At 33.9% G+C, this 20,748-nt stretch overlaps 1 protein-coding gene across 2 annotated transcripts in view; it reads left to right on the top strand.

Annotated features, from left to right (window-relative positions):
- LOC114325904 (cyclic AMP response element-binding protein A) overlaps positions 1-20,748 on the top strand; it is a 609,112-nt gene that overhangs the window by 392,974 nt on the left and 195,390 nt on the right. The gene's annotated exons all lie outside the window — the stretch shown is intronic.

The raw sequence follows: 20,748 nt of genomic DNA, 5'->3' as shown, positions 1-20,748 counted from the left end.
AAAATTCGAAAAAACGAATGCATTTAAAAAGCATTGGCCGGACATTTTGCGCCTACGCTCTTAAATAATAAAGTTACCTAACTATATTAACAATTAACCCGGTTTACATACTTTTAATATCTACTCGCATCATAATTAAAAGTCTCTTAATCCTAGAAAATGTTGATGTGCGCGCGGATCTTCAAAAAGTCTTTATCTTGCAAAGTAATGTCACGTGTGTGAGAGAGCCGTTTCTCTAAATTTCCCATAGCATACGGCAGACATACCATACGAAACATAAAAATCTTAGTACATTGGTCAGTAATATAAATATTAATAATTTCTCTACAATCATGTTTAAAAACAATCATTAAAATACTTAAGTTAACAGTGTAAAACATAAAGTGATGGGCACGTTTTTGCCACATTTTTTCTTAATCACGAGTTAACGGATTTTAGCTTTTAATCTTGACACTAAACATGATATATCATCATCCTAGCAGACAAACAAACAAGGCGGAACAATTATTATTATTACCCTTATTAAATTATGTTTCTTTATGTTACTACATAATGCTTTCAGGATGTACTTCCAGCTAAATTATAACAAAATCGTTTTTAATGCAAATGGCTAATGCAAGGGAATTTTAATTTAGGAATTCATTTATTTGTAAACTTTATAAACTATGTTTTACATGTTGATCACTTAATAATGGGACAGAACATTGTTTCCTTAACTTTGAACATATTTATAAACAGATGAAAAAGTGACATCTTACAAGCGTTTTCTTTAAAATTTCATAATATAAAGTGGCTATTAAATTACGATTATCTAACATAAGGAATGATGATAAACTTACAAACAAGGCCGTAGTTCTTGTTTTCTTCATGCCTGGTCTATCACAGATTCCCTGAAATAGATCGTTCTCAAAGTTCCTTCCTTGGTCACTATGGATCGCCAGAGGCACTCCAAATCGGCTGATGCAGTCTTTGATTAACACATCTGCAATAGTGGCGGCCTTCTGGTCTGGAATTGCGTAGATCTCAACCCATTTCGTGAAGTAATCCAATACGACCAACATGTACTTGCATCTATTTTTACTTTCTAGAAATGACCCGGCAATATCCAAAGCTATTCTTTCAAACGGACTTCCAACATTATACTGTCTCATAGGAGCCTTTCTTTTCCGGTAAGGTCTGTTACTTGTAGCACAGGTAGTACGTTTCTTACACCAGTTCTTTACATCGTCGGAACTGTTCATTCAATAAAACCGTTCCCGAATTATCTGAAGGGTTTTCTTTGCACCAAAATGCCCTCATGATGAACTGTCGTGTAACTGATGAAGTACTTCGACTATTCTGCTCTTTGGAACCACCAGCTGTGTTCTCCTCGCTGAAACATCATCATTTTTCAGTACTCGTTTAAGCAATCTGTCTTCTAAGATATAGGAGTCCCACTGAGCCCAATAAGCCTTATCTACTGATCCCTGGTTTGTTATTTCTTGCCAAGTTGGTCGACGATTTTCCTCTTTCCATTTTCGAATCTTCTGTAAAACTGTATCTTTCTCTTGTTCTTCCTTGATCTTAGTAGGCGTCCACTCGTCGTTGGGCACTGTTCTTTCTTAGTACTGCTGTCTCCTTGGATTCTGTTTTGTTGCAGTGGGAACACTCCGCTGGGCACGGCCTTCTAAAAAGGGAATCAGCGTTCCTATGTCTAACTCCGGGCCGATGCTCGATCTTAAAATCGTATTCTTGAAGTCGTTTAGTCTATCTGGCTATCTGACCCTTTGGATTCTTAAACTGCATTGAACTATTAAGGGCGGCATGGTCGGTTCGGATTAGAAACTTCTTTCCACAGAGGTATTGATAGAAGTGTTCCACTGATTTCACTACTGCTAGAATTTATCTTCTCGTGACGCAATAATTTTGTTCAGGATTCCTTTTAAAGCGAAAGCGCTTTACTAAAATATCCAAGGACTCGTTCCTGTCCTCCCTGAATCTGATATAGCACTCCTCCAATTCTCACATTACTTGCATCCGTATTTAAGATGAACTCTCCTTCTGGCAGTGGATACCCTAGTATTGGCGCTGTGATTAAATGCCTCTTCAAGGGTTCAAAGGCCGTTTGGCAGTCTCCATCCCAGCAATAATCCCTTGCTTCTTCTGTAAGTCGCGTTAATAGCTTAGCAATATCTTCAAACTTCTTGATGAACCTCCGATACTAAGTACATAGTCCTAGAAAACTTCTCATTTGATGGTTGCCAGTTGGTTTAGGCCATCCCTTAATGGAATCGATTTTTCCTGTATTCAAAAATTTACAAGTCTTACACAAAAATACACAAATATACAAAAAAACAATAAACTTCTGCAGCTATAAAAAGAATGAAAATAAAACACATGAATATTTTCCAATGCCGGCTTTGACCCTCAAACAAAAATTATCCATTACTTAGGTTAGAAAAATCAGGATAGGGTCTTGGAATCTTGGAAGTTAACTTCTTTGTTCATCTAACTCCTCGTTCTGGCTATACTTTCCTATCGTTATTTTCTAGATGAACTCTTTGCTACTTTTGTCTTTAAATTTACCATCAGAATTTTAACGTGATATGTCTGCATCCTTACATAGTCCATATCCATTTCCTCATAAAATAGCTCCTTGGTCTCTTCGTCTTTTTTGGAGCATGTACCATATGTACATTTAAAATACTTTCCTTTCTTTTAATAATAAAAATAAATAATTTCTCTTTTCTCTTCTTTTCTTTTCTCACAATAAAGCCTTTTACGAACATCCTTTCTACTCCACTGCTTTTGAAAAAACCATATTTCTATCATCTATTTCTTACTTTAATTGTTTCGCTTCTTCTATAACTACAACTATCGACACTTACAAATATCTGAAACACGATATCAAATTAAGCAGAGACAATGAAAAGGCGAAAAGGCCTGACATGGGCAGTATTTGGTAAACTAAGCCATATTCTAAAAAGTTCAATTCCTATGTGTCTTAAGCGAAAAGTTTATAACCAATGTGTTTTGCCCGTACAAAGTTATGAAGCAGAGACTTTAACTCCTCCTCCTCCTCCTCAGTCGTTTCCTCATTGCTGAGTGTCGTGATTCCAGCAGCTATCTCTTTCCATCGGCTTCTGTCCTGAGCTTCCCTCATGGATTCAGAGAATGTTTTTCCACTGTCTTTCTGTACTTGATCCGTCCATCGAGTAGGTGAGCGACCTCTACTTCTGCGCCCTTCAACGTTTCCCGAAATTATAAGTCTCTCAATATTATCTTTCTTGCAATATGGCCGAAAAATTTTAAGACGGTAGAGAGGCAAATAGAGGAAAGTCGAGTCTGAATATTAAGCTCTTGGAGGATTGAGTGATTTGTTCTGTGTTCCGTCCATGAGATCCGAAGCATTCTTCTCCAGCACCACATTTCAAAGGCGTCAATCCTTTTTCTGTCGTCCGATTTCATTGTCCATGTTTCGGATCCGTAATTAAATATGGGAAAAATTAAGGCACGTACTAATCTTATTTTGGTATTCTTCGACAAGGAGCGATCGTTCCATATTTTCGATAAAATCGACTCATAGCGTTTTTGGCCATGCCTATTCTCCTATGTATTTCTGTTTCACAAGATCCTGTATTACTGATGTAGGATCCTAGATATGTAGATCCATGACGCAGAAATCAGCAAATAAATTCAGAGTTACACAACGAGCCATGGAACGTGCAATGCTGGACGTGAGCCTTCAAGACCACGACATAACAAACCAACACATCAGCCAAAATCAGAAGTTCAAGACGTCATCGAGAGAATCACGACGCCTAATTGGAACTAAGCAGGGAACGTAGAAAGCTAGAACACAAGATGGACGGCGGACAAGACGAATCATGGAAGGAAGGCCCACAAACTATAAAAGAAGCTGAGGACGACCACCAGAGTAGATGAACCGACGACGTAAAAAGAGTAGCGGTAAATTGGTTAAGAGCGAGCCAGTGTATAGAACACTGGAAAGAACTGAGGGAGGCTTATGTCCAGAAGTGGACGCGATTGGCTGATTAATGATGATGATAGCAATAATACTCTTACTTGTTATGATTATGATTGCCTATCTATACTTTTCAATTGAGTGATTGTACTATTAATAGTCTAAGATACAATATAAGGTCGATTTGCACCGATCTGTTTAATGGATAAAAATGATTGGACAATATGTAATTTAGCATGTTAACAAATACAAAAAACAAGGGTTGCCAGATATAATCTTGTTCTAACTATAATTAATTAATAATTAAAACATTACATTTTTTTATGAATTAAAAAAAATTCCTTCCGGGCAGATATTATCTCAAATTTTTAAGGTCATTATAAAAAAACAGTTATTTTGTAATTTTTCTCTAAAGTTGATCGTTTTCTAGTTACAATCAATTTAAAACTGAAAAAAAAACGAAATATGACGATTTTCAAAGCTCAAAAACATAAGTATAAAATATAATTTTTGAAATTACGAAGTACCTAAATTTTAGTTCAAACCTTTTTCTATCAGTTCATGATAAATCTTTTGGACTTATTTCATTTTGAAATATTGTGTTTTAGTTATTAATGCCCGTCTCCCCATAAGAAACCTACACCTCATCAACAATTAAAAAATTATGTTTTAGAATAAAACATGGCTCAAATTCTTATCGAGACCTGATAGAAAAAGGTTTGAACTTGAATTATTGTACTTGATGATTACAAAAATTATATTTTTTACTTATGTTTTTGAGCCTTTATCATTGTCATCTTTCGTTCTTTTTTCAGTTTTAAATTGTTTATAACTCAAAAACGATCAACTTTAAAGAAAAAATACAAACGACCCTTTTTGTTTAGAATGATCCAAGAAATCTTAAATAATATCTGCCTGGGTCGAAAATTTTATTTTAAAAATCATAAAAAATGTTATTTTTTAATTATTAATTAATTATAGTTAAAACAAGATTAGATCGGACAACCCGTGTTTTTTGTAATTGTTAACATGCTAAATTATACAGTGAGCACGTAAAGGTTGGAATAAATTCATTTTCTCGAGAACGGACAATTTTGGAAAAAAATCTTGAAACAGGTCAATTTTTATTTTTAAATTACGACTTTTTGGCATATATATCATACTAGTGACGTCATCCATCTGGACGTGATGACGTAATCGATGATTTTTTTAAATGAGAATAGGGGTCGTGTGATAGCTCATTTGAAAGGTAATTCAATTCTCTATTCAGTAGTGTAAACATTAACATATTTATTTATACAGGGTGTCCAAAACAGTTTTTTTTGAATTAAATTTATGGATATAAAAAGAAGAATGTATGTAATTTATTTGATTCAAAATACATTTTACTGTTCTCAGAAAACAAAAAAAAATATTTATTTGAAAAATATTCATTGCGTTTCGCTTAAATTAAATGTTCAAACTGTCGAGAGGCAGGTGGGTGGCTGCATTAATATTTAATTTAAGCAAAACACAATATTTATTTGTTAAATAAACATTTTTTTCTGTTTTCTGAGAGCAGTAAAATGTATTTTGAATTAAATAAATTACATACATTCTTCTTTTTATGTCAATAAATTTAATTCAAAAAAAATTTTTTTGGACACCCTGTATGAATAAATATACTAATGTTTACACTACTGAATAGAGAATTGAATTACCTTTCAAATAAGCTATCACAAGACCCCTATTCTCATTTAAAAAAATCATCGATGACGTCATCACGCCCAGATGGATGACGTCACTAGTATGATATATATGCCAAAAAATCGTAATTTAAAAATAAAAATTGACCTGTTCCGGGATTTTTTTCCAAAATCGTCCGTGCTCGAAAAAATGAATTTATTCCAACCTTTACGTGCTCACTGTATAACCAATAATTTTTATCCATTAAACAGATCGGTGCAAATCGACCTTATATCGGATCCTCTACTATAAATAAATAGTTTAAGAGCGTTCCATTATACAAAAAAGATAAAATTAAAATTTTTTATGTCATTTTTATATGGACCAATTAAATTCCAATAATTAACTATAACGAATAGTGTTTCTAAACTTTCTTCTACTGTTGAAATAAAAAATATCTATATTTGTTCCGTTGACCCAAAAAAGTGGGCGAAGAATCTATTCATCACTTACTCCAGATTCGCCTCCAATGCTAATTTCCATCCTACGTAACGTACTCACATTATCCGGTTCAAGTCTGCGACGAACATGTATGATGTAATTTCAAGTGTCGGGAGAGCGTCGTTTTCTTTTGTTTTGAAACGCCGACGTCGGCCGCTTACGACGCTTTCGCCTCCGCACCTCCCAACGCCGCCTCCAGACTGTAACCATATAACAGCCCCCACACTTTACTTGCGTCTGCCCCTATTTGCGACCTTAATTTCCTAGGAAAACTGACAACTTGATTAAATCAGGTCACGTTGTTTTGTAAATTAGTCGTTAAAAAATGGTAGCGAAAAACAAGATAAAATGTATGAAAGTGCTTTGATTAGTTTTATAGAAATATATTAAAGAAAGAAAAACAGTCAACTACTTATTTGGACGTTTTAAACCTACTGTTTCATCTTACAAGTCAATCAATTTAATACTTAATGCTTTTCAGGAATTTGATGTTCCAAGTGGCTATTCTTATAAAAAATAAAAATAAAAATGTATACCATTTTTATTCAGTTGCAATGCGAAGGCCAAACAATCTTACTTTTCAATCAGAATACGGAGTGCAGTCCAGTCCCTTGAATCGCGATTTTCGGCTCTTATTGGAGCCTTCATCGGAAGGAACGTAGGCACTGTTCTCCATATTTTAACTGATTCGCATCGAGAGGTTTTCCCACCCATTGCAACTGAAGTGATGATAGTAGGTGGCATCAACTGAAGTATCATCACTTCAGTTGCAATGGGTGGAAAAACCTCTCGATGCGAATCAGTTAAAATATGGAGAACAGTGCCTACGTTCCTTCCGATGAAGGCTCCAATAAGAGCTGAAAATCGCGATTCAAGGGACTGGACTGCACTCCGTATTCTGATTGAAAAGTAAGATTGTTTTGCCTTCGCATTGCAACTGAATAAAAATGGTATACATTTTTATTTTTATTTTATAGTCGTATTACTCCGTAGAGTAACTAGGTGCATTTTTCCGTTGGAACTTTAGCAGCTGCAGACGGGGGATGTGAATTGCATAGTGTAGAATTTCTTCCCTCTCGTCTTCACTGCAGCATCCATTTGACTTGCAAATTGTAGAAGTCTTGGAGGTGTCACCAGGAAAGTGTACCAATAAGTTTTCAATTTAAAAATTTTGTAGTAATATTTTTAATATGTTCAATATTAATAATTTACTATTAGGATTGAAAACTACTTCGTCTGGCTATTCTTAATTATATTCTTTTTTTTTTCAATTGTAGATCCGTCCTGTGTATTCGAAGCACATACTTGGCTCTAAGAGAACTGCTGTATATGTATTCCTCAGATAAGGTACCAACATGGTCTAAAACCCCCTCACTCTTTATGCGGGAAGCATATTTACAGATGCTTGCGTATGTAGACACCAGGGTGTTGAAATCAGTTAGGGTTTGGAGAAACGGTACATTTACAGATGCTAGCGCGTGATGACACCACGGTGTTGAAACCAGTTAGGGTTTGGAAAAACAGTACGTTTACAGACGCTAGCGTGTGTTGACACTAGGGTGTTGAAATCAGTTAGGGTTTGTAAAAACAGTACATTTACAAATACTAACAGATTTGGACACCAGAGTGTTGAAACCAGCTAGCTTTTTTAGTGGTTATACATGCATAGATGCTAACGGCTATTGACTTTGATTTTATATGCCTACTGTTGTGGAAAAATATTTAAGTGATTTAGGTATTAATAGATAATTGAACGTTGTTGGGATATAAACAATAATATATTAACACAAAAAACAACATAAAAAATAATGTTGTTCTGAAGCTATGTGCTTGTGGCATTTTTATAATTAACTATTTAGATGGGAAATAAGCCACAATTAAATTAAAAAAAAATAATTTTATTAACGTTTCGACGCCCAGATCGGGTGTCGTTGTCAAATACAAAATACGTAATACTAAATTAAACAAAAATGTTGTTGTTTAGTAAAAAATACTTTAAAATGTATAATATATGTATGAATTGCTAATATAAATGAGTCAGATTAAAAAAATTATTAGTAGAATTTTTTACTAAGCAACAACATTTTTGTTTAATATACAGGGTATTTGGTAAAGAATGGGCCACAGCTTAACCTCAGGTTCCTGAGGTTAAAATAGGCCGATTTAAGCTAACTTACCTTAGTACAAAGTTTATAATAACCGAGATACAGGGTGTCAAAGTTAAACTTTTTTTTATTTATTAATGAATATTTCCTGACAGATATGAGATAACAACATGAAATTTGTATGTGGGCTTTTTTTGGGTCGAGAAAACTAAATTCCCTACCAAAAATTATGTATTGCCAGAGGGCGCCACATACGCCTTTCAGCACTTATTTATTACGTTAAAATTTTTTTATCCCTCACTCTGTATAATTTTGACATTAAAATTTTTATTCTCCTATTAGTTTTACTTAAAAAAGCTATACTTCTTTCATCTCTCTAAACTCAACCGTTTTCGAGATAAACGCATTTTAAATCTGCGATACACCATCATTTTTAGCATAATATAATTTAATTGTAGTTACACCCGAAAAATAACTTAAAACCATAATAATTGTGCCAGTTTTCAAATTTATGACATTTCATCGCAAATTCCATTTGAAGAAATTTGCGATACATTTTTGGATAATTTTATGGTTTTAAGTTATTTTTCTGGTGTAACTACAATGATATTATGCTAAAAATTATGTTGCACCGCAGATTTAAAATGTGTTTATCTCGTAAACTGTTGAGTTTAGGGAGATGAAAGAGGTATACCTTTTTTAAGTAAAACTAATAGGGGAATACAAATTTTAATGTCAAAATTATACGGAGTGACGGATAAAAAAAATTGAACGTGTTAAATGAGTGCTGAAAGGCGTATGTGGCGCCCTCTGGGCAACACATAACTTTTGGTAGGGAATTTAGTATTCTCGTCCAGAAAAACCCCCACATAATAAATTTCGTGTTGATATCTCATGCCTGTCAGGAAATATTCAATAATAAATAAAAAAAAAAGTTTAACTTTGACACCCTGTATCTCGGTTATTATAAACTTTGTACTAAGGTAAGTTAGCTTAAATCGGCATATTTTAACCTCAGGAGCCTGAGGTTAAGCTATGGCCCATTCTTTACCAAACACTCTGTAGTAGTATTTTTTATTTTGAAAACGACACCCGATTTGGGCATAGAAACCTTAATAAAATTATTTTTTTCAATTTAATTGTGGCTCATTTCCCATCTAAATAGTTAATTATAAAAATTCCACAAGCAAATAGCTTCAGAGCAACATTATTTTTTATGTTGTTCTTTTGTGTTAATATATTATTGTTTATATCCCAACAACGTTTAATTATTTACTAATAACTAAATCACTTAAATATTTTTCCACAGCAGTAGGTATATAAAATCAAAGTCAATAGCCGTTAGTTTTTATGCATGTATATTAATTACTAAAAAAGCTAGCTGGATTCAACACTCTGGTGTCCAAATCTGCTAGTATTTGTAACTGTACTGTTTTTCCAAACCCTAACTGATTTCAACACCCTAGTGTCAACACACGCTAGCATCTGTAAACGTACTGTTTTTCCAAACCCTAACTGATTTCAACACTGTGGTGTCAACACGCGCTAGCATGTGTAAATGTACTGTTTTTCCAAACCCTAACTGATTTCAACACCCTGGTGTCTACACACGCAAGCATCTGTAAATATGCACCCGGCAATGGGACCAGCAGTGCCAGCTAATGAGCTACTCAATCCATCTACCAAATGCCCCAGGCAGATGTCGAAATATGACGTTAAAATTATGTTGGGAAATTTAAATACACAAGTGGGACAAAGAGGTTATTTATAGAACAACGATAGTAAAACACGAAACAAACACGAACAACGAAAGCGTAGCAGCTTCGAGGAGCCAAATGAAAGAAATAGAGAGTAATACGATTTGCAATAAGAAAAACTATGATAGTGCAAAATACGCAACTGCAACGAGGAGAGATATACAAAGGAAGTAGGGCTTACAATACCGGAATTCCGGGATCCCGAATACCGGGATTCCGGACAATTTTTGTCCGGTATTCGATACCGGTATTTATAATAAAAATACCGGTATTTCGGTATTAGCTTAATTTATAAAAAGTGAATTGATGCAAAATAAACTTTCTTCTAAGATATTTTTTGCCATTACAAGAAATTATTTTTGAAGATAAACAACCAATATCATTGTAAAAAAAATTATTAAACACGTTTATTATACATACAAGTCAAGTATAGCGCTTTCTAAAAGCGTGAATGTCGTTAATTTAAGGCGAAGAAGGATTATATCAGCTTATATATCAACCAAATTATTAAATCTCGTCTATACAAATACATAAAATAAGATTTAGCTAATGCCTCGACAACTAATGGCCATTGGCATGATAGGTACAGTGAATTTTTGCAGTCAGATACCTAGTGTCATGTGTAGTGTGTGTTGAGTAAGTGTCTTGTTACTTTGCAAAGTCGACGTCATTGTCTTTGCAAAGAGACGCTAATTGTATCCGAACGTCTGCAGTCCTTCCGGTGAGTACCGATCCCACAAGGACAGAAACTATTTTCATTTATTAATTTATATTTATAATAAACAAAAAATTTCTGACCCTGGTGAGATTCGAACTCACGACCATTCGGACCTTTCGATCTAAAGGTAGGCGCTCTTACCACTGAGCCACAGAGGGGATAGCTTAATCAGAATTGTTTTTACATTTTCAGATCTATTTTTCATTTTTTTTTGTGTACTGTGGTGTATAAATTAGGCTCACTTATTTTCTGAATTATTAATAATTGAATATAGCGGTCTAAATACAGAGTAATCCATATAAAATATTTGTCACAGTGAGTTAATGTTTGTATTAATATATTTATATATATATATATCCCGTTCACAGCGTAATACGCCTTTGGGTTCCCGTTCGCCAAGCCTGTCTATTCTGTCAGTCTTCTTCAGATAGATTTCTTGCTGACATTGCTTTTGAGATTCCTTGGATCCATGTTGTTGGTGGTCGTCCTCGTTTTCTTTTCTCTGGTGGTACCCATTCTAATATCTTTTTGGGTAGTCTTTCTTCCCCCATACGTCTAACATGTCCGTACCATATTAGTTGTTGTTTTTCGATGTCTTCTATAATTGATCTTTGTACTTTCATTTGTCTCCTGATGTCCTCATTTTTCACATGTTCTAATCTAGACTTTCCCGCTGCTCTCCTCCAAAAATCCATTTCAACTGCCAATAGGTTACCTTTAAGTTTTTGTGATAACTGCCACACTTCTGAGCCATAGACGATTACTGGTTTTAACATGGTATTATATATTCGTTTTTCGTTTCCGGTCTTATATTTTTTTGCCATAATACTGAATTCAACGCACCTATAACTTGTTTTCCTTTGGTTATTCTGTCTTTTATGGCTTCATCACTTCGTCCTGTCTTTGTCAGTTTTACCCCCAAATATGTACATTGGTCACATTTCTTAATAGTTTCATCTTCTAAGTCGAGGTCATCTGGATTATTTTCTCCTCCTACGCAAAGATATTGTGTTTTTTGGACATTTACTTCGAGGCCCCATTTTTTGTACTCTTCCATTAGTGTTCTAGCCATATACTCCAGGTCTTCTTTGTCTTGGGCAATAACTACCTGGTCATCTGCATAGTGCAACGTATATAACGTTTCATCCCCAATAGATAGCCCCATCCCTTTACACTTCTTCTTCCAGTGCCTGAGTGCTTCATCGATATATATGTTGAACAGTATGGGAGATAAACAACAACCTTGCTTAAGTCCTTTTGTTACCTGAAAACCATTAGACACCTCTTTTCCTATTTTAACTTTTGCTATTGTGTTCTTATAAAGCTCTTTAATAGCATCGATTAGTGTAACGCTGATACTGGTTTTCTCCAATACTTTCCACAACTTCGCAACCGGCACGGTGTCATATGCTTTTGTTAAATCGACTAAGAGTAAATGCACTTCTCGAGATCTCAGTGTTCTTTTCTCAAGTATTTGGGATAAGCAGAAAATACTATCTATTGTGGATCGTCCTGCTCTGAATCCGTTTTGTTCTTCTGACTCAAAAGGGCGGTATTCTTCGCATATGCGTTCTTTTATAATTCTTCCATATAATCTGCTAAGCGTACTCGTAACAGTTATACCCCGATAGTTATTGCAATCTTCCTTATTTCCTTTCTTATGGATAGATGTAATCCATCCTTCTTTCCAACTTTGTGGCACTGGTTCTCCATGCAAGTGCCTATTGAAAACTTCTGTTAGAATCTCGAATAGTTTGTTGGTTCCATTTTTTATTAACTCTGCATATATCCCCTCTGGACCAGGAGCACGTCCATTTTTCAGCAGTGATACAGCTTTTTTAGTGTCTTCTACGTTGATTGCTAATGGCTCCCCTTGAATCAGGACTTCATGTTGTTCTATGTTTTTGTATTTCGGTCTTTCTTCTACTAACAGTGTTTTATAGTGTTTTTCCCATTTTTCAGGTTCTATGGAGTGTATGGCTATTTGTTCTGTTTTGTTGGATCTGATGTTTTTTATAAACCTCCAGGATTCTCTTGATTTGCGGCCGCCGATGTACGTATCTAATTCCTGACATTTTCTTTCCCAGCTTTGATTTTTTGACTCTATTACCGTTGATTTAAATTTATTTACCATTTCTCTATATTCTCTTTTATGTTCTTGATCTTTTGTTCCCAGCCATCTGTGATATAATTTTTGCTTTTGTTCTTTCATTTCCTGTAGTTCATCATTCCACCAATTATTTGTCTTTCTGGGTTTATTTTCTCTTATACCTAAGGCTTCTTTGGCGGCTTGATGTATTCCTTTTTTTATTATTCTATGTAGCTCTTCTGTTGTTTTATGTTTGAATTCCTGTGGTAGTTGTTGCTCTAATCTTTTTTTATACAATTCTCTAGTACTATCGTTGTCTAAACTTGTTAGATTGTACTGCAGTTGTTTAACTTCTATTATTCTAAATATATTAATATATTTTAAAGCTCAATTAATTTACAAATAGCAAATTTCATAAGTAAAAGTACTATCCTATTATATGCAGAATTTATCCTATGAATCAAAAATACAGTTTTTCTATTTGCACATTTTTTGTATCTATTTCTACTCTCTATGTAATGTTATAAACAACATCTACTCATTTCAAAACAAAATTTAATAGGTTTCATATATTATTTAATAACAAGTCGATATAACAACTGAGGATAGTATAAATATAACGTGTATATTTTTTATTCATAATACCGGTTTTAATACCGGGATCCCGGTATTTGAAATTTTAAATACCAAATACCGGTTTTGAGATTTTGGCTCGGTATTGTAAGCCCTAAAAGGAAGTAGACATATCTGGATGGCAAAACATTCAAATTGATCATGTACTGATGAAAAAACAAGATGCTAATTTAATCACAAACGTCAGAAGTATGACTACTATAGCTCCAACCATGTGTTAGTCAAAACTTTGTGTAAAAGTGAATTAAAAGAAATAATAAGGCCAAAGCAAAGTGCGAAAAGAAGAAAGACATAATATGTTTCATAATATTATGAAATAATAGAGTAAAAAAAAAAAGAAAATATCAGACAAGAATATGATGAAGAAATAGCAACTATTTTTTGAAAAAATTATCTAGCCACAGAAGTAGAAGAAGAATGGCAGCAAATAAAGCAGTTAACTGAAGAACCAAGTAGAAAAGTGATACCCAGAATAGGACCACAACCAGATATAAACGAGTAAGAATTGTTCAGAGCTGGTAGAAGTAAAAAGAAATTTAATAATAGGTGTGAGGACAAATCCTAATTATAAAAGCAGAGGAGAATATAAGCAGGTAGAAAAAGAGATAAATAAAATTTGTAGGAAAAAAGGAGAGAATGTAATGAAAAAGACTGCAGAAAATTAAAGAAAAATTAAAAAGAGTGAAATTAGATCATTCTACCAGGATTTTCTGGATCTGGATCTCCATATTCCGTTTTCTTTAATATGTCCAAATATCTTCCTTGGGACTTTTCTTTCAAAATCTTCTAGTTTTCCTTTTGCGTTTTCCGTTATTACCCATGCTCCGCTGCCATAACATAAATAGTTTTCTAGACACTGATTTTCGATGGATCTCCAGTGTGTATTTTTGAAGAGGAACACACTTTTCGACTGTTTAAATGTCGTTCTCTAATTCAACTGTGCGTCTGTTTCCCCTAGCCCGTGTTATTTTTTGTTTCTTTTGAATATTTTTTTCTACTCCGGTCTCTTTTGTCCGTTTTTAGTAGGGAATATATTTCTGCCGCCTCTTCCTTTCTGCGATTCATAATTCTGATGTCATCGGCATAGGCGGTAATCTGTATTGATTTATTTGTTAGGAGATCAGCTCTTTCTATATCCAACTTTCTTTTTATGAGACAGGTTGAATATTACTGGTCGTCTCCTTGCTTTAATCCTTACTTGCTTATCTATCGAAATATCAATTTGCTGAATTAACTCTTCTAGTAGTAATCAGATTATAAGACACTAAGGACTAACAACATAGTTGAACAATTTTTATAAAAATTATTCCATTATTATCGTAAGATTTTTAGAAGCTAACAAAATATTTTAAGGTTGGTACCCATAAGCGAGCCGAACTGTTTGCGAACGCTATATACGTATAATTTGTACGCCGGGACGAACCGCTTACGAGCTGTTTGTTCGTCGCTCGTCATAAACCACGGCTTGTCGGTTTTTTGAAACAAACACAAAGGATACTCGCAGTTTAATTTGGACGACGTACGCAGAGATATTGTCTGTACGTGTCGTCGCATCGAGATTGTGTGAATGACGTGTTCCTTCCTGATTTAAAAGAGATAAGTAACGTGAGAAACGCAATGTAATCAATACCCAAATTACAAATTAAATGAATCATTTATATAATTTCGCACAAGTGTTATTGAGTTGATTTCCATGAATTGTGATGAGTTTGCGATCAAAAGGCTCTTTTTAACGAACTGTACGAGAGCAGTTCGCGAACAATTTGGCTCGCATATGTGTACCCGGCTTTAAAAGTAGCAACATAATATGAATCAGATAGACGCTTCTAGAAAATAAATACTTAATTTTACTATAAACTCTTACAATATAATAAACGATGTAAAAGAGATATAGTAGTTAAAGAACCTCCAGATTCAGATTGTATTATCATTAAATTATTCTTCGACGTAGGTGGGAACGCAACAGCAACAGCTAATGAGTAAAGCGGCTCCTATTCACATGAACTCTTCTATAGCATTATTGTTAAAGTCGAGTTAATTTGACAAAATTAAAATAAAAAGTGGCAATTGACGTTAGTAAGAGTCCCAATTATATTTAAGAACCGTATTAAAACCTTAATAGCGTTTCGAATGAAATGAGTGACAACGTAATTTAAAATTTTAACGCTTTCACAAGACAGAAATTACCGGTGGCATATTCAACAGTTATATCCTGAATTAGTCCGGACAAATTATCGAAAAATTGGCCATTGTTGGTAAAAGTTTGTATAGATATTAGTAATACTAGGGGAGGAAAGTATGCTAAATTTGCAGTTACTCGGGCGTTATGGGGACCTATTGGGTTGTGAAGAGTAGTTCCTAAAACCAAAAAAAGAATGTGTGTGTACTTTGTACGCACGTAAGAAGTTATACTTCTATTATAATATAATTTCAACGAAATAGATATAGGGGAAGATGTTCAACAGTGAACCACTTTTTTTTGAAAGCTCAAAAAATAGGTAAAATTAAAATTTAAAATATATTTTTTGCGTTTAAACTACAGAATAGAGTTTCTAAATTATTGTTTTAAAGTGTATTTTTAATTTTAACAATTTATGTAATAGATATTAGTCTTTGTTTGTTAAATGTCATTTGATTAACTGTGGACCAAGGGTGGTCCACAATGAATCATGAACAATTTTACAGTGAACCATTTCATTTATCAGTCAACCAACAATGCAATAATCAGAAACAAGTGGGAAAAAGTATATGATTTTTATTTAGTTAATGTTTATTATAAATTACTTATATTATGTTTATTACAAAAATGGTGCTTATTAAACATCTAACGGCTGCAATTTAGCTGAAGTGTGCGGAGGCAGTGTGAGAATTGTTACTCCAGAATTTTATGCCAAATCCAAGGCCTCTATGGAGAGATGCGATTCGTGGTTATCCATGATGAGTAATGACGGATTTCAGGAGTTGAATTGGTATGATGGATAAAATATTTTATAACTTCAACAAACAGATTACTATTCATACAACCAGACGGAGCCGCCAATCCTAACGTCCTAGGGGGAGCTCCGTGCAACATCGAGTCTCTATAATTCTTTCTGGAAAAACAATGGCAGGAGGTATTGCATGCCCTGTTGCGCTTACCATGCAACATGTTGTAACCAAAGTTCCCTTTTCACCGCTAGTAACCTTTCCGACATTCGACAAACCAGTTGGGGCAATTACCTTTTGGGGTTTCTGAACAGTTGATGTTCCCGTTTCGTCCAAATTATAAATGAGTGTGCCATCAGAAAATTTGTCATTTCTGTTAAGAACATTTGATTAATTATCAAAAAAGGTTTTCACATTTTCTCGGTTAAAAGACGTTGCTCTTGCAAGACTGCAGGGTTCTGACTTTCTCAACGAGATATCTGGATGTCGATTTCTAAAACATCTAAGCCATTCTACACCAGCTATGGAATTTCTTTCCCAGGAATCTGGCATTTTAATGTTGTTTAGCCTCGCCATTTCATAAGCAACTTGCCTGCAGTCTTTTGTGGTGAGTCCGTACAATTTTAGTGTACAAATCTTGAAGTATCCAATTAATACATATTGTTGTTCTAAAGAAAAAACCCGATTTACTTCGTAGTTGGGAACCAAAGAAATGTTGCCTCTTCATTTTTACATGGCGGCGAAGTGTAGGATAAGGAATTTCGGCTTCTTTAGCTGGCTTTCGTATACTCATGCCTTTTTCTACTGCTTCTAAAGCCTTTCTCATCTTTTCCTGTGTAGTTGCTCCAAATTTTTTCCTTAGTTTTGTTTCGCGGCATTCTAGAAAATAAAAACGTAAAATTGTTATTCTAGAACGTGTTTAGTTCGAGTCTAATAAATAAAAACAATAAACATAAATGTACTTTTTAAGCAAAGTTAATTTAGTTCACATTTTTCTTAAAGAAACACTTACAAAAAAGTATCTGGTCCAGAGTGAACCGGTTCACTGTGAAACAGGGTCGATTGATTCACTGTGTACCACCCTGTACATTATTATATTTTAGGTTAGAAAAAATAAGAAAAAAGCTTAACACACTTGCAACTATTTTACATAAGTATGGCCAAATACATAAAGAAAATTATGTGAAAGCTTTGCTCTTAAATATAATCAACGCAAGGACATTAAAAATCGTAATACTTACTTTAAATATATAAGTTTTTCTCTCTAAAAACAACAATTGGCTCGCACCTCCTATAAACTTTGCAGCACGTGCCGGCTAACTGACCGGATGGATTTGTAAGTCAACTGTGGTTAATATTCGTAGAACGCAAGTGTCTGGCATTGCCAGATTTCCTAATATTTCAGTGGTTCACTGTACCCCACTGGTTCACTGTTGAACATCTTCCCCTACCTACTTAACAGTTACAATACAAAAAATTAACAGTAATTACCAAAAATGAACCAAAGCTTAACAATGCCAAATATTAAAAAAGAAGAAAAAAATATGAATCGTCCGGGATTTGAACCCGCAATCTCGCGATTTTTTGATCTCTGGTCCAATGCTCTACCAACAAGGCCATCAAGCCGCATGCTAGTTACCTTTCAGATATACATAATTATACATCACGGTGACAAGTGAAATATAAAAATAGATATTTTATTTATTTTACGCCCAAGGAAGACAAATCCAAAGACACAAAATTATAATAGAAAACCTTTTAAACCACCTTTTTCAAATTGCGCAAGTTGTATTATTAATATTAATGTTAATAAATGAAATATAAATATTTTGACGTTTCACAATTTGACAATTCACTTTTAACTGCAGTGCCTTAGAAATTTTAAAGCACTAGTGCCTTAAAGAAGCATTTTTAACGCTCCTATGGAGTCCTAAAAATTGCATTTTTAACACGTTTGTAGAAAAATATATTTAAAAACACTAATATATTCTTTCCACACCTTTTCTGGACTGATACATACATAAATTAAAACATTTTGAAGTATGACTTCAAAAATATAATATGAAAACTATTTAAAAAGGCAGTATAACTATTAACTAACCTTTGTTGTTTCTCTTCCCACAAATTTTAAAACGCAACAACCATACATAACCAAACCGTCAACCGTCCAAACCACAGCTGCGCTACAGCTGCTATATTGGATAATTTTTGACATGTCATTTGAACATCCAATCAGAACAAAGTTATAATGCGCATGCGCCGGGATCGTAGGTTTTAACATATAAAAATTCACCCTAATATCGCGCGTAAAGAAGTATAACTTCAAAAAGTTAAGTTAAGTTTTCCATAAAGTGGGGGAATTTTTCATTTCCAACAATGGTTTTGTCCGATCATAGCGCCATCTATTCATAATTCGAAAAAATGTCTCGAGTAAAAGTTGCTTATTTTTACGTAAAGAATCCAAATCTGCAATAAAAATTGGAGCTACTTTTTAAGATTTTAAAGTACCCCTACTCCCTTACTTTAAAATCGTTTAATAGATACTTTATTACGTGTTTGGTGCCATTCGCTAGATTTTTCAAAAATATTGAATACGTGTATTTTGCAGTTTTTCGATCTGATGTTCATTTCGCGAAATATCGCGGGGTTTCGTATGTAAAATTTTAAATTTACCCCTACCCCTCTTCGTGGGTGACGTGTTTAGTATCATTCGATCGATTTTTGAGAAATATTGAACACGTATTTTTTTTTCCATCTGACGTTCATTTCGAGAAATATTCGCTTTTTTGTGAAATTTTGTGACTCACCCATTTCCTTACGTCCCGCTCAAATTGTCAGATTTTTGAAATATACAGTAGAAAAAATGAAAGAATACCCATGAAGGAACATATAAAACACGCTGTATTTTCCTGTCACCGTGTCACACAAAAAATTGGCCAGCACAGGTACATGTAATAATTATTATTACATGTACTTGCGCTGGGCAATTTTCTTTGCGACATGTTGACAGGAAAATACAGCGTGTTTTATATGTTCGTTCATGGGTATTCTTTGATTGTTCCGACTGTACACTGTTTTGCATGTACTTAATTTACCTTGTCTTAATCTGACGATTTCGAGTTTTTCTAAGGATAGATTTTTTTTGGACCTCCCTGAACGAACTTCCTGTGTTAAAAGCCAATATAAATGGTAGAGGTACATTTACAGGATACAAAGTTTCTCCCAGGTGATAATCTAAGGCCCTTCGAGTAACTGCAAAAATCCCTGCTTGGGCTCCTCTACCATAATATCGGTTTGCAAAGTCCACAGAAAGTGTGCTATGGGCCATTCCACGAACATACGCCTGTTTTGGATTACTTCGACAACGAATATTTTAATGTGCAGTGCAACATAAGAAGTACGAAAGTAAATGGCGCTAATAATTATTCCAATAAACAACAATGTAATTTGCAATTTACTTTCGTTCTTCTTATTTTGCACAGTAAAATATTCGTTGTCGAAGTAATCCAAAACAGGCGTATGTTCGTGGAATACGGTATATATTGTTTATTTAATAAATTGACGCTCCGAATTGTTTTTTTTTTAATTATTGCTCTGTAACTCTGTATGACTTGTTGTTTATTTCATTTCAAGGGTAATATAAACACAGATGACATATTGTTCTGGAGCGAAATCATAGCCGCCGAAACCGTTCAATCCGCCCCCCAGTAAAAAAATTATTAACAAAAATTTCTAATTGGTTTAAACAAAGATTGTTTTAATATTTATACAGCTTTCAAATGAGAATACTTTTATTTTGAAAGTTAAAAGGTACACGTGTGGAAAGTTTTTCTAAATAAAATGTACAACATAGGAGAAAATATGTAGTTTTATTTGAAGAAAATTGCCCCATGGGAAGCCGAGAAAATACATTTTCTTACGTATACCGATTTTGAACTTTGAGATTATATTTTCTTCAATCTAGTTTTTTTTTTGTATTGTTGGTATTTTTTCATGCCTAATACCGATAATTTTTAGTAGTATAATAACTTGTTATGGATGTCTTGAAGATATGGAAATTTGTACGGAGAAATAGGACCGAAATAAAAAGCAAATGCGGTTAAATTTGACCGGCTGTATCTCAGGAACCACTCCTTGTAATTCAACTTTTTTCTTTTAAAAGAATTGTCTTGCCGAGTCCTTTCCAACACCGTTTTCTTAATTTAATTTAATCTAATACTTACTGAGATGTTCTATTTGTTTTTAAGCCAAAAAATTTATAACATTAAAACATTCTTGAAGCCGCTGAAATAGTCCAATTTCAATTCCGTAAAGTACGTTGGATAGTTATAGCGCTTTTTATACGTAAAATATATCGTAATAGTTATTTTCCTAACAAGTGCAGAAAGTCA

Source organism: Diabrotica virgifera, chromosome 6 (genome assembly GCF_917563875.1).
Source record: "Diabrotica virgifera virgifera chromosome 6, PGI_DIABVI_V3a".
Lineage (NCBI taxonomy): Eukaryota > Metazoa > Arthropoda > Insecta > Coleoptera > Chrysomelidae > Diabrotica > Diabrotica virgifera.
Note: the sequence above shows the minus strand (reverse complement) of the source record. Positions and strands in the feature narration are given on the sequence as shown.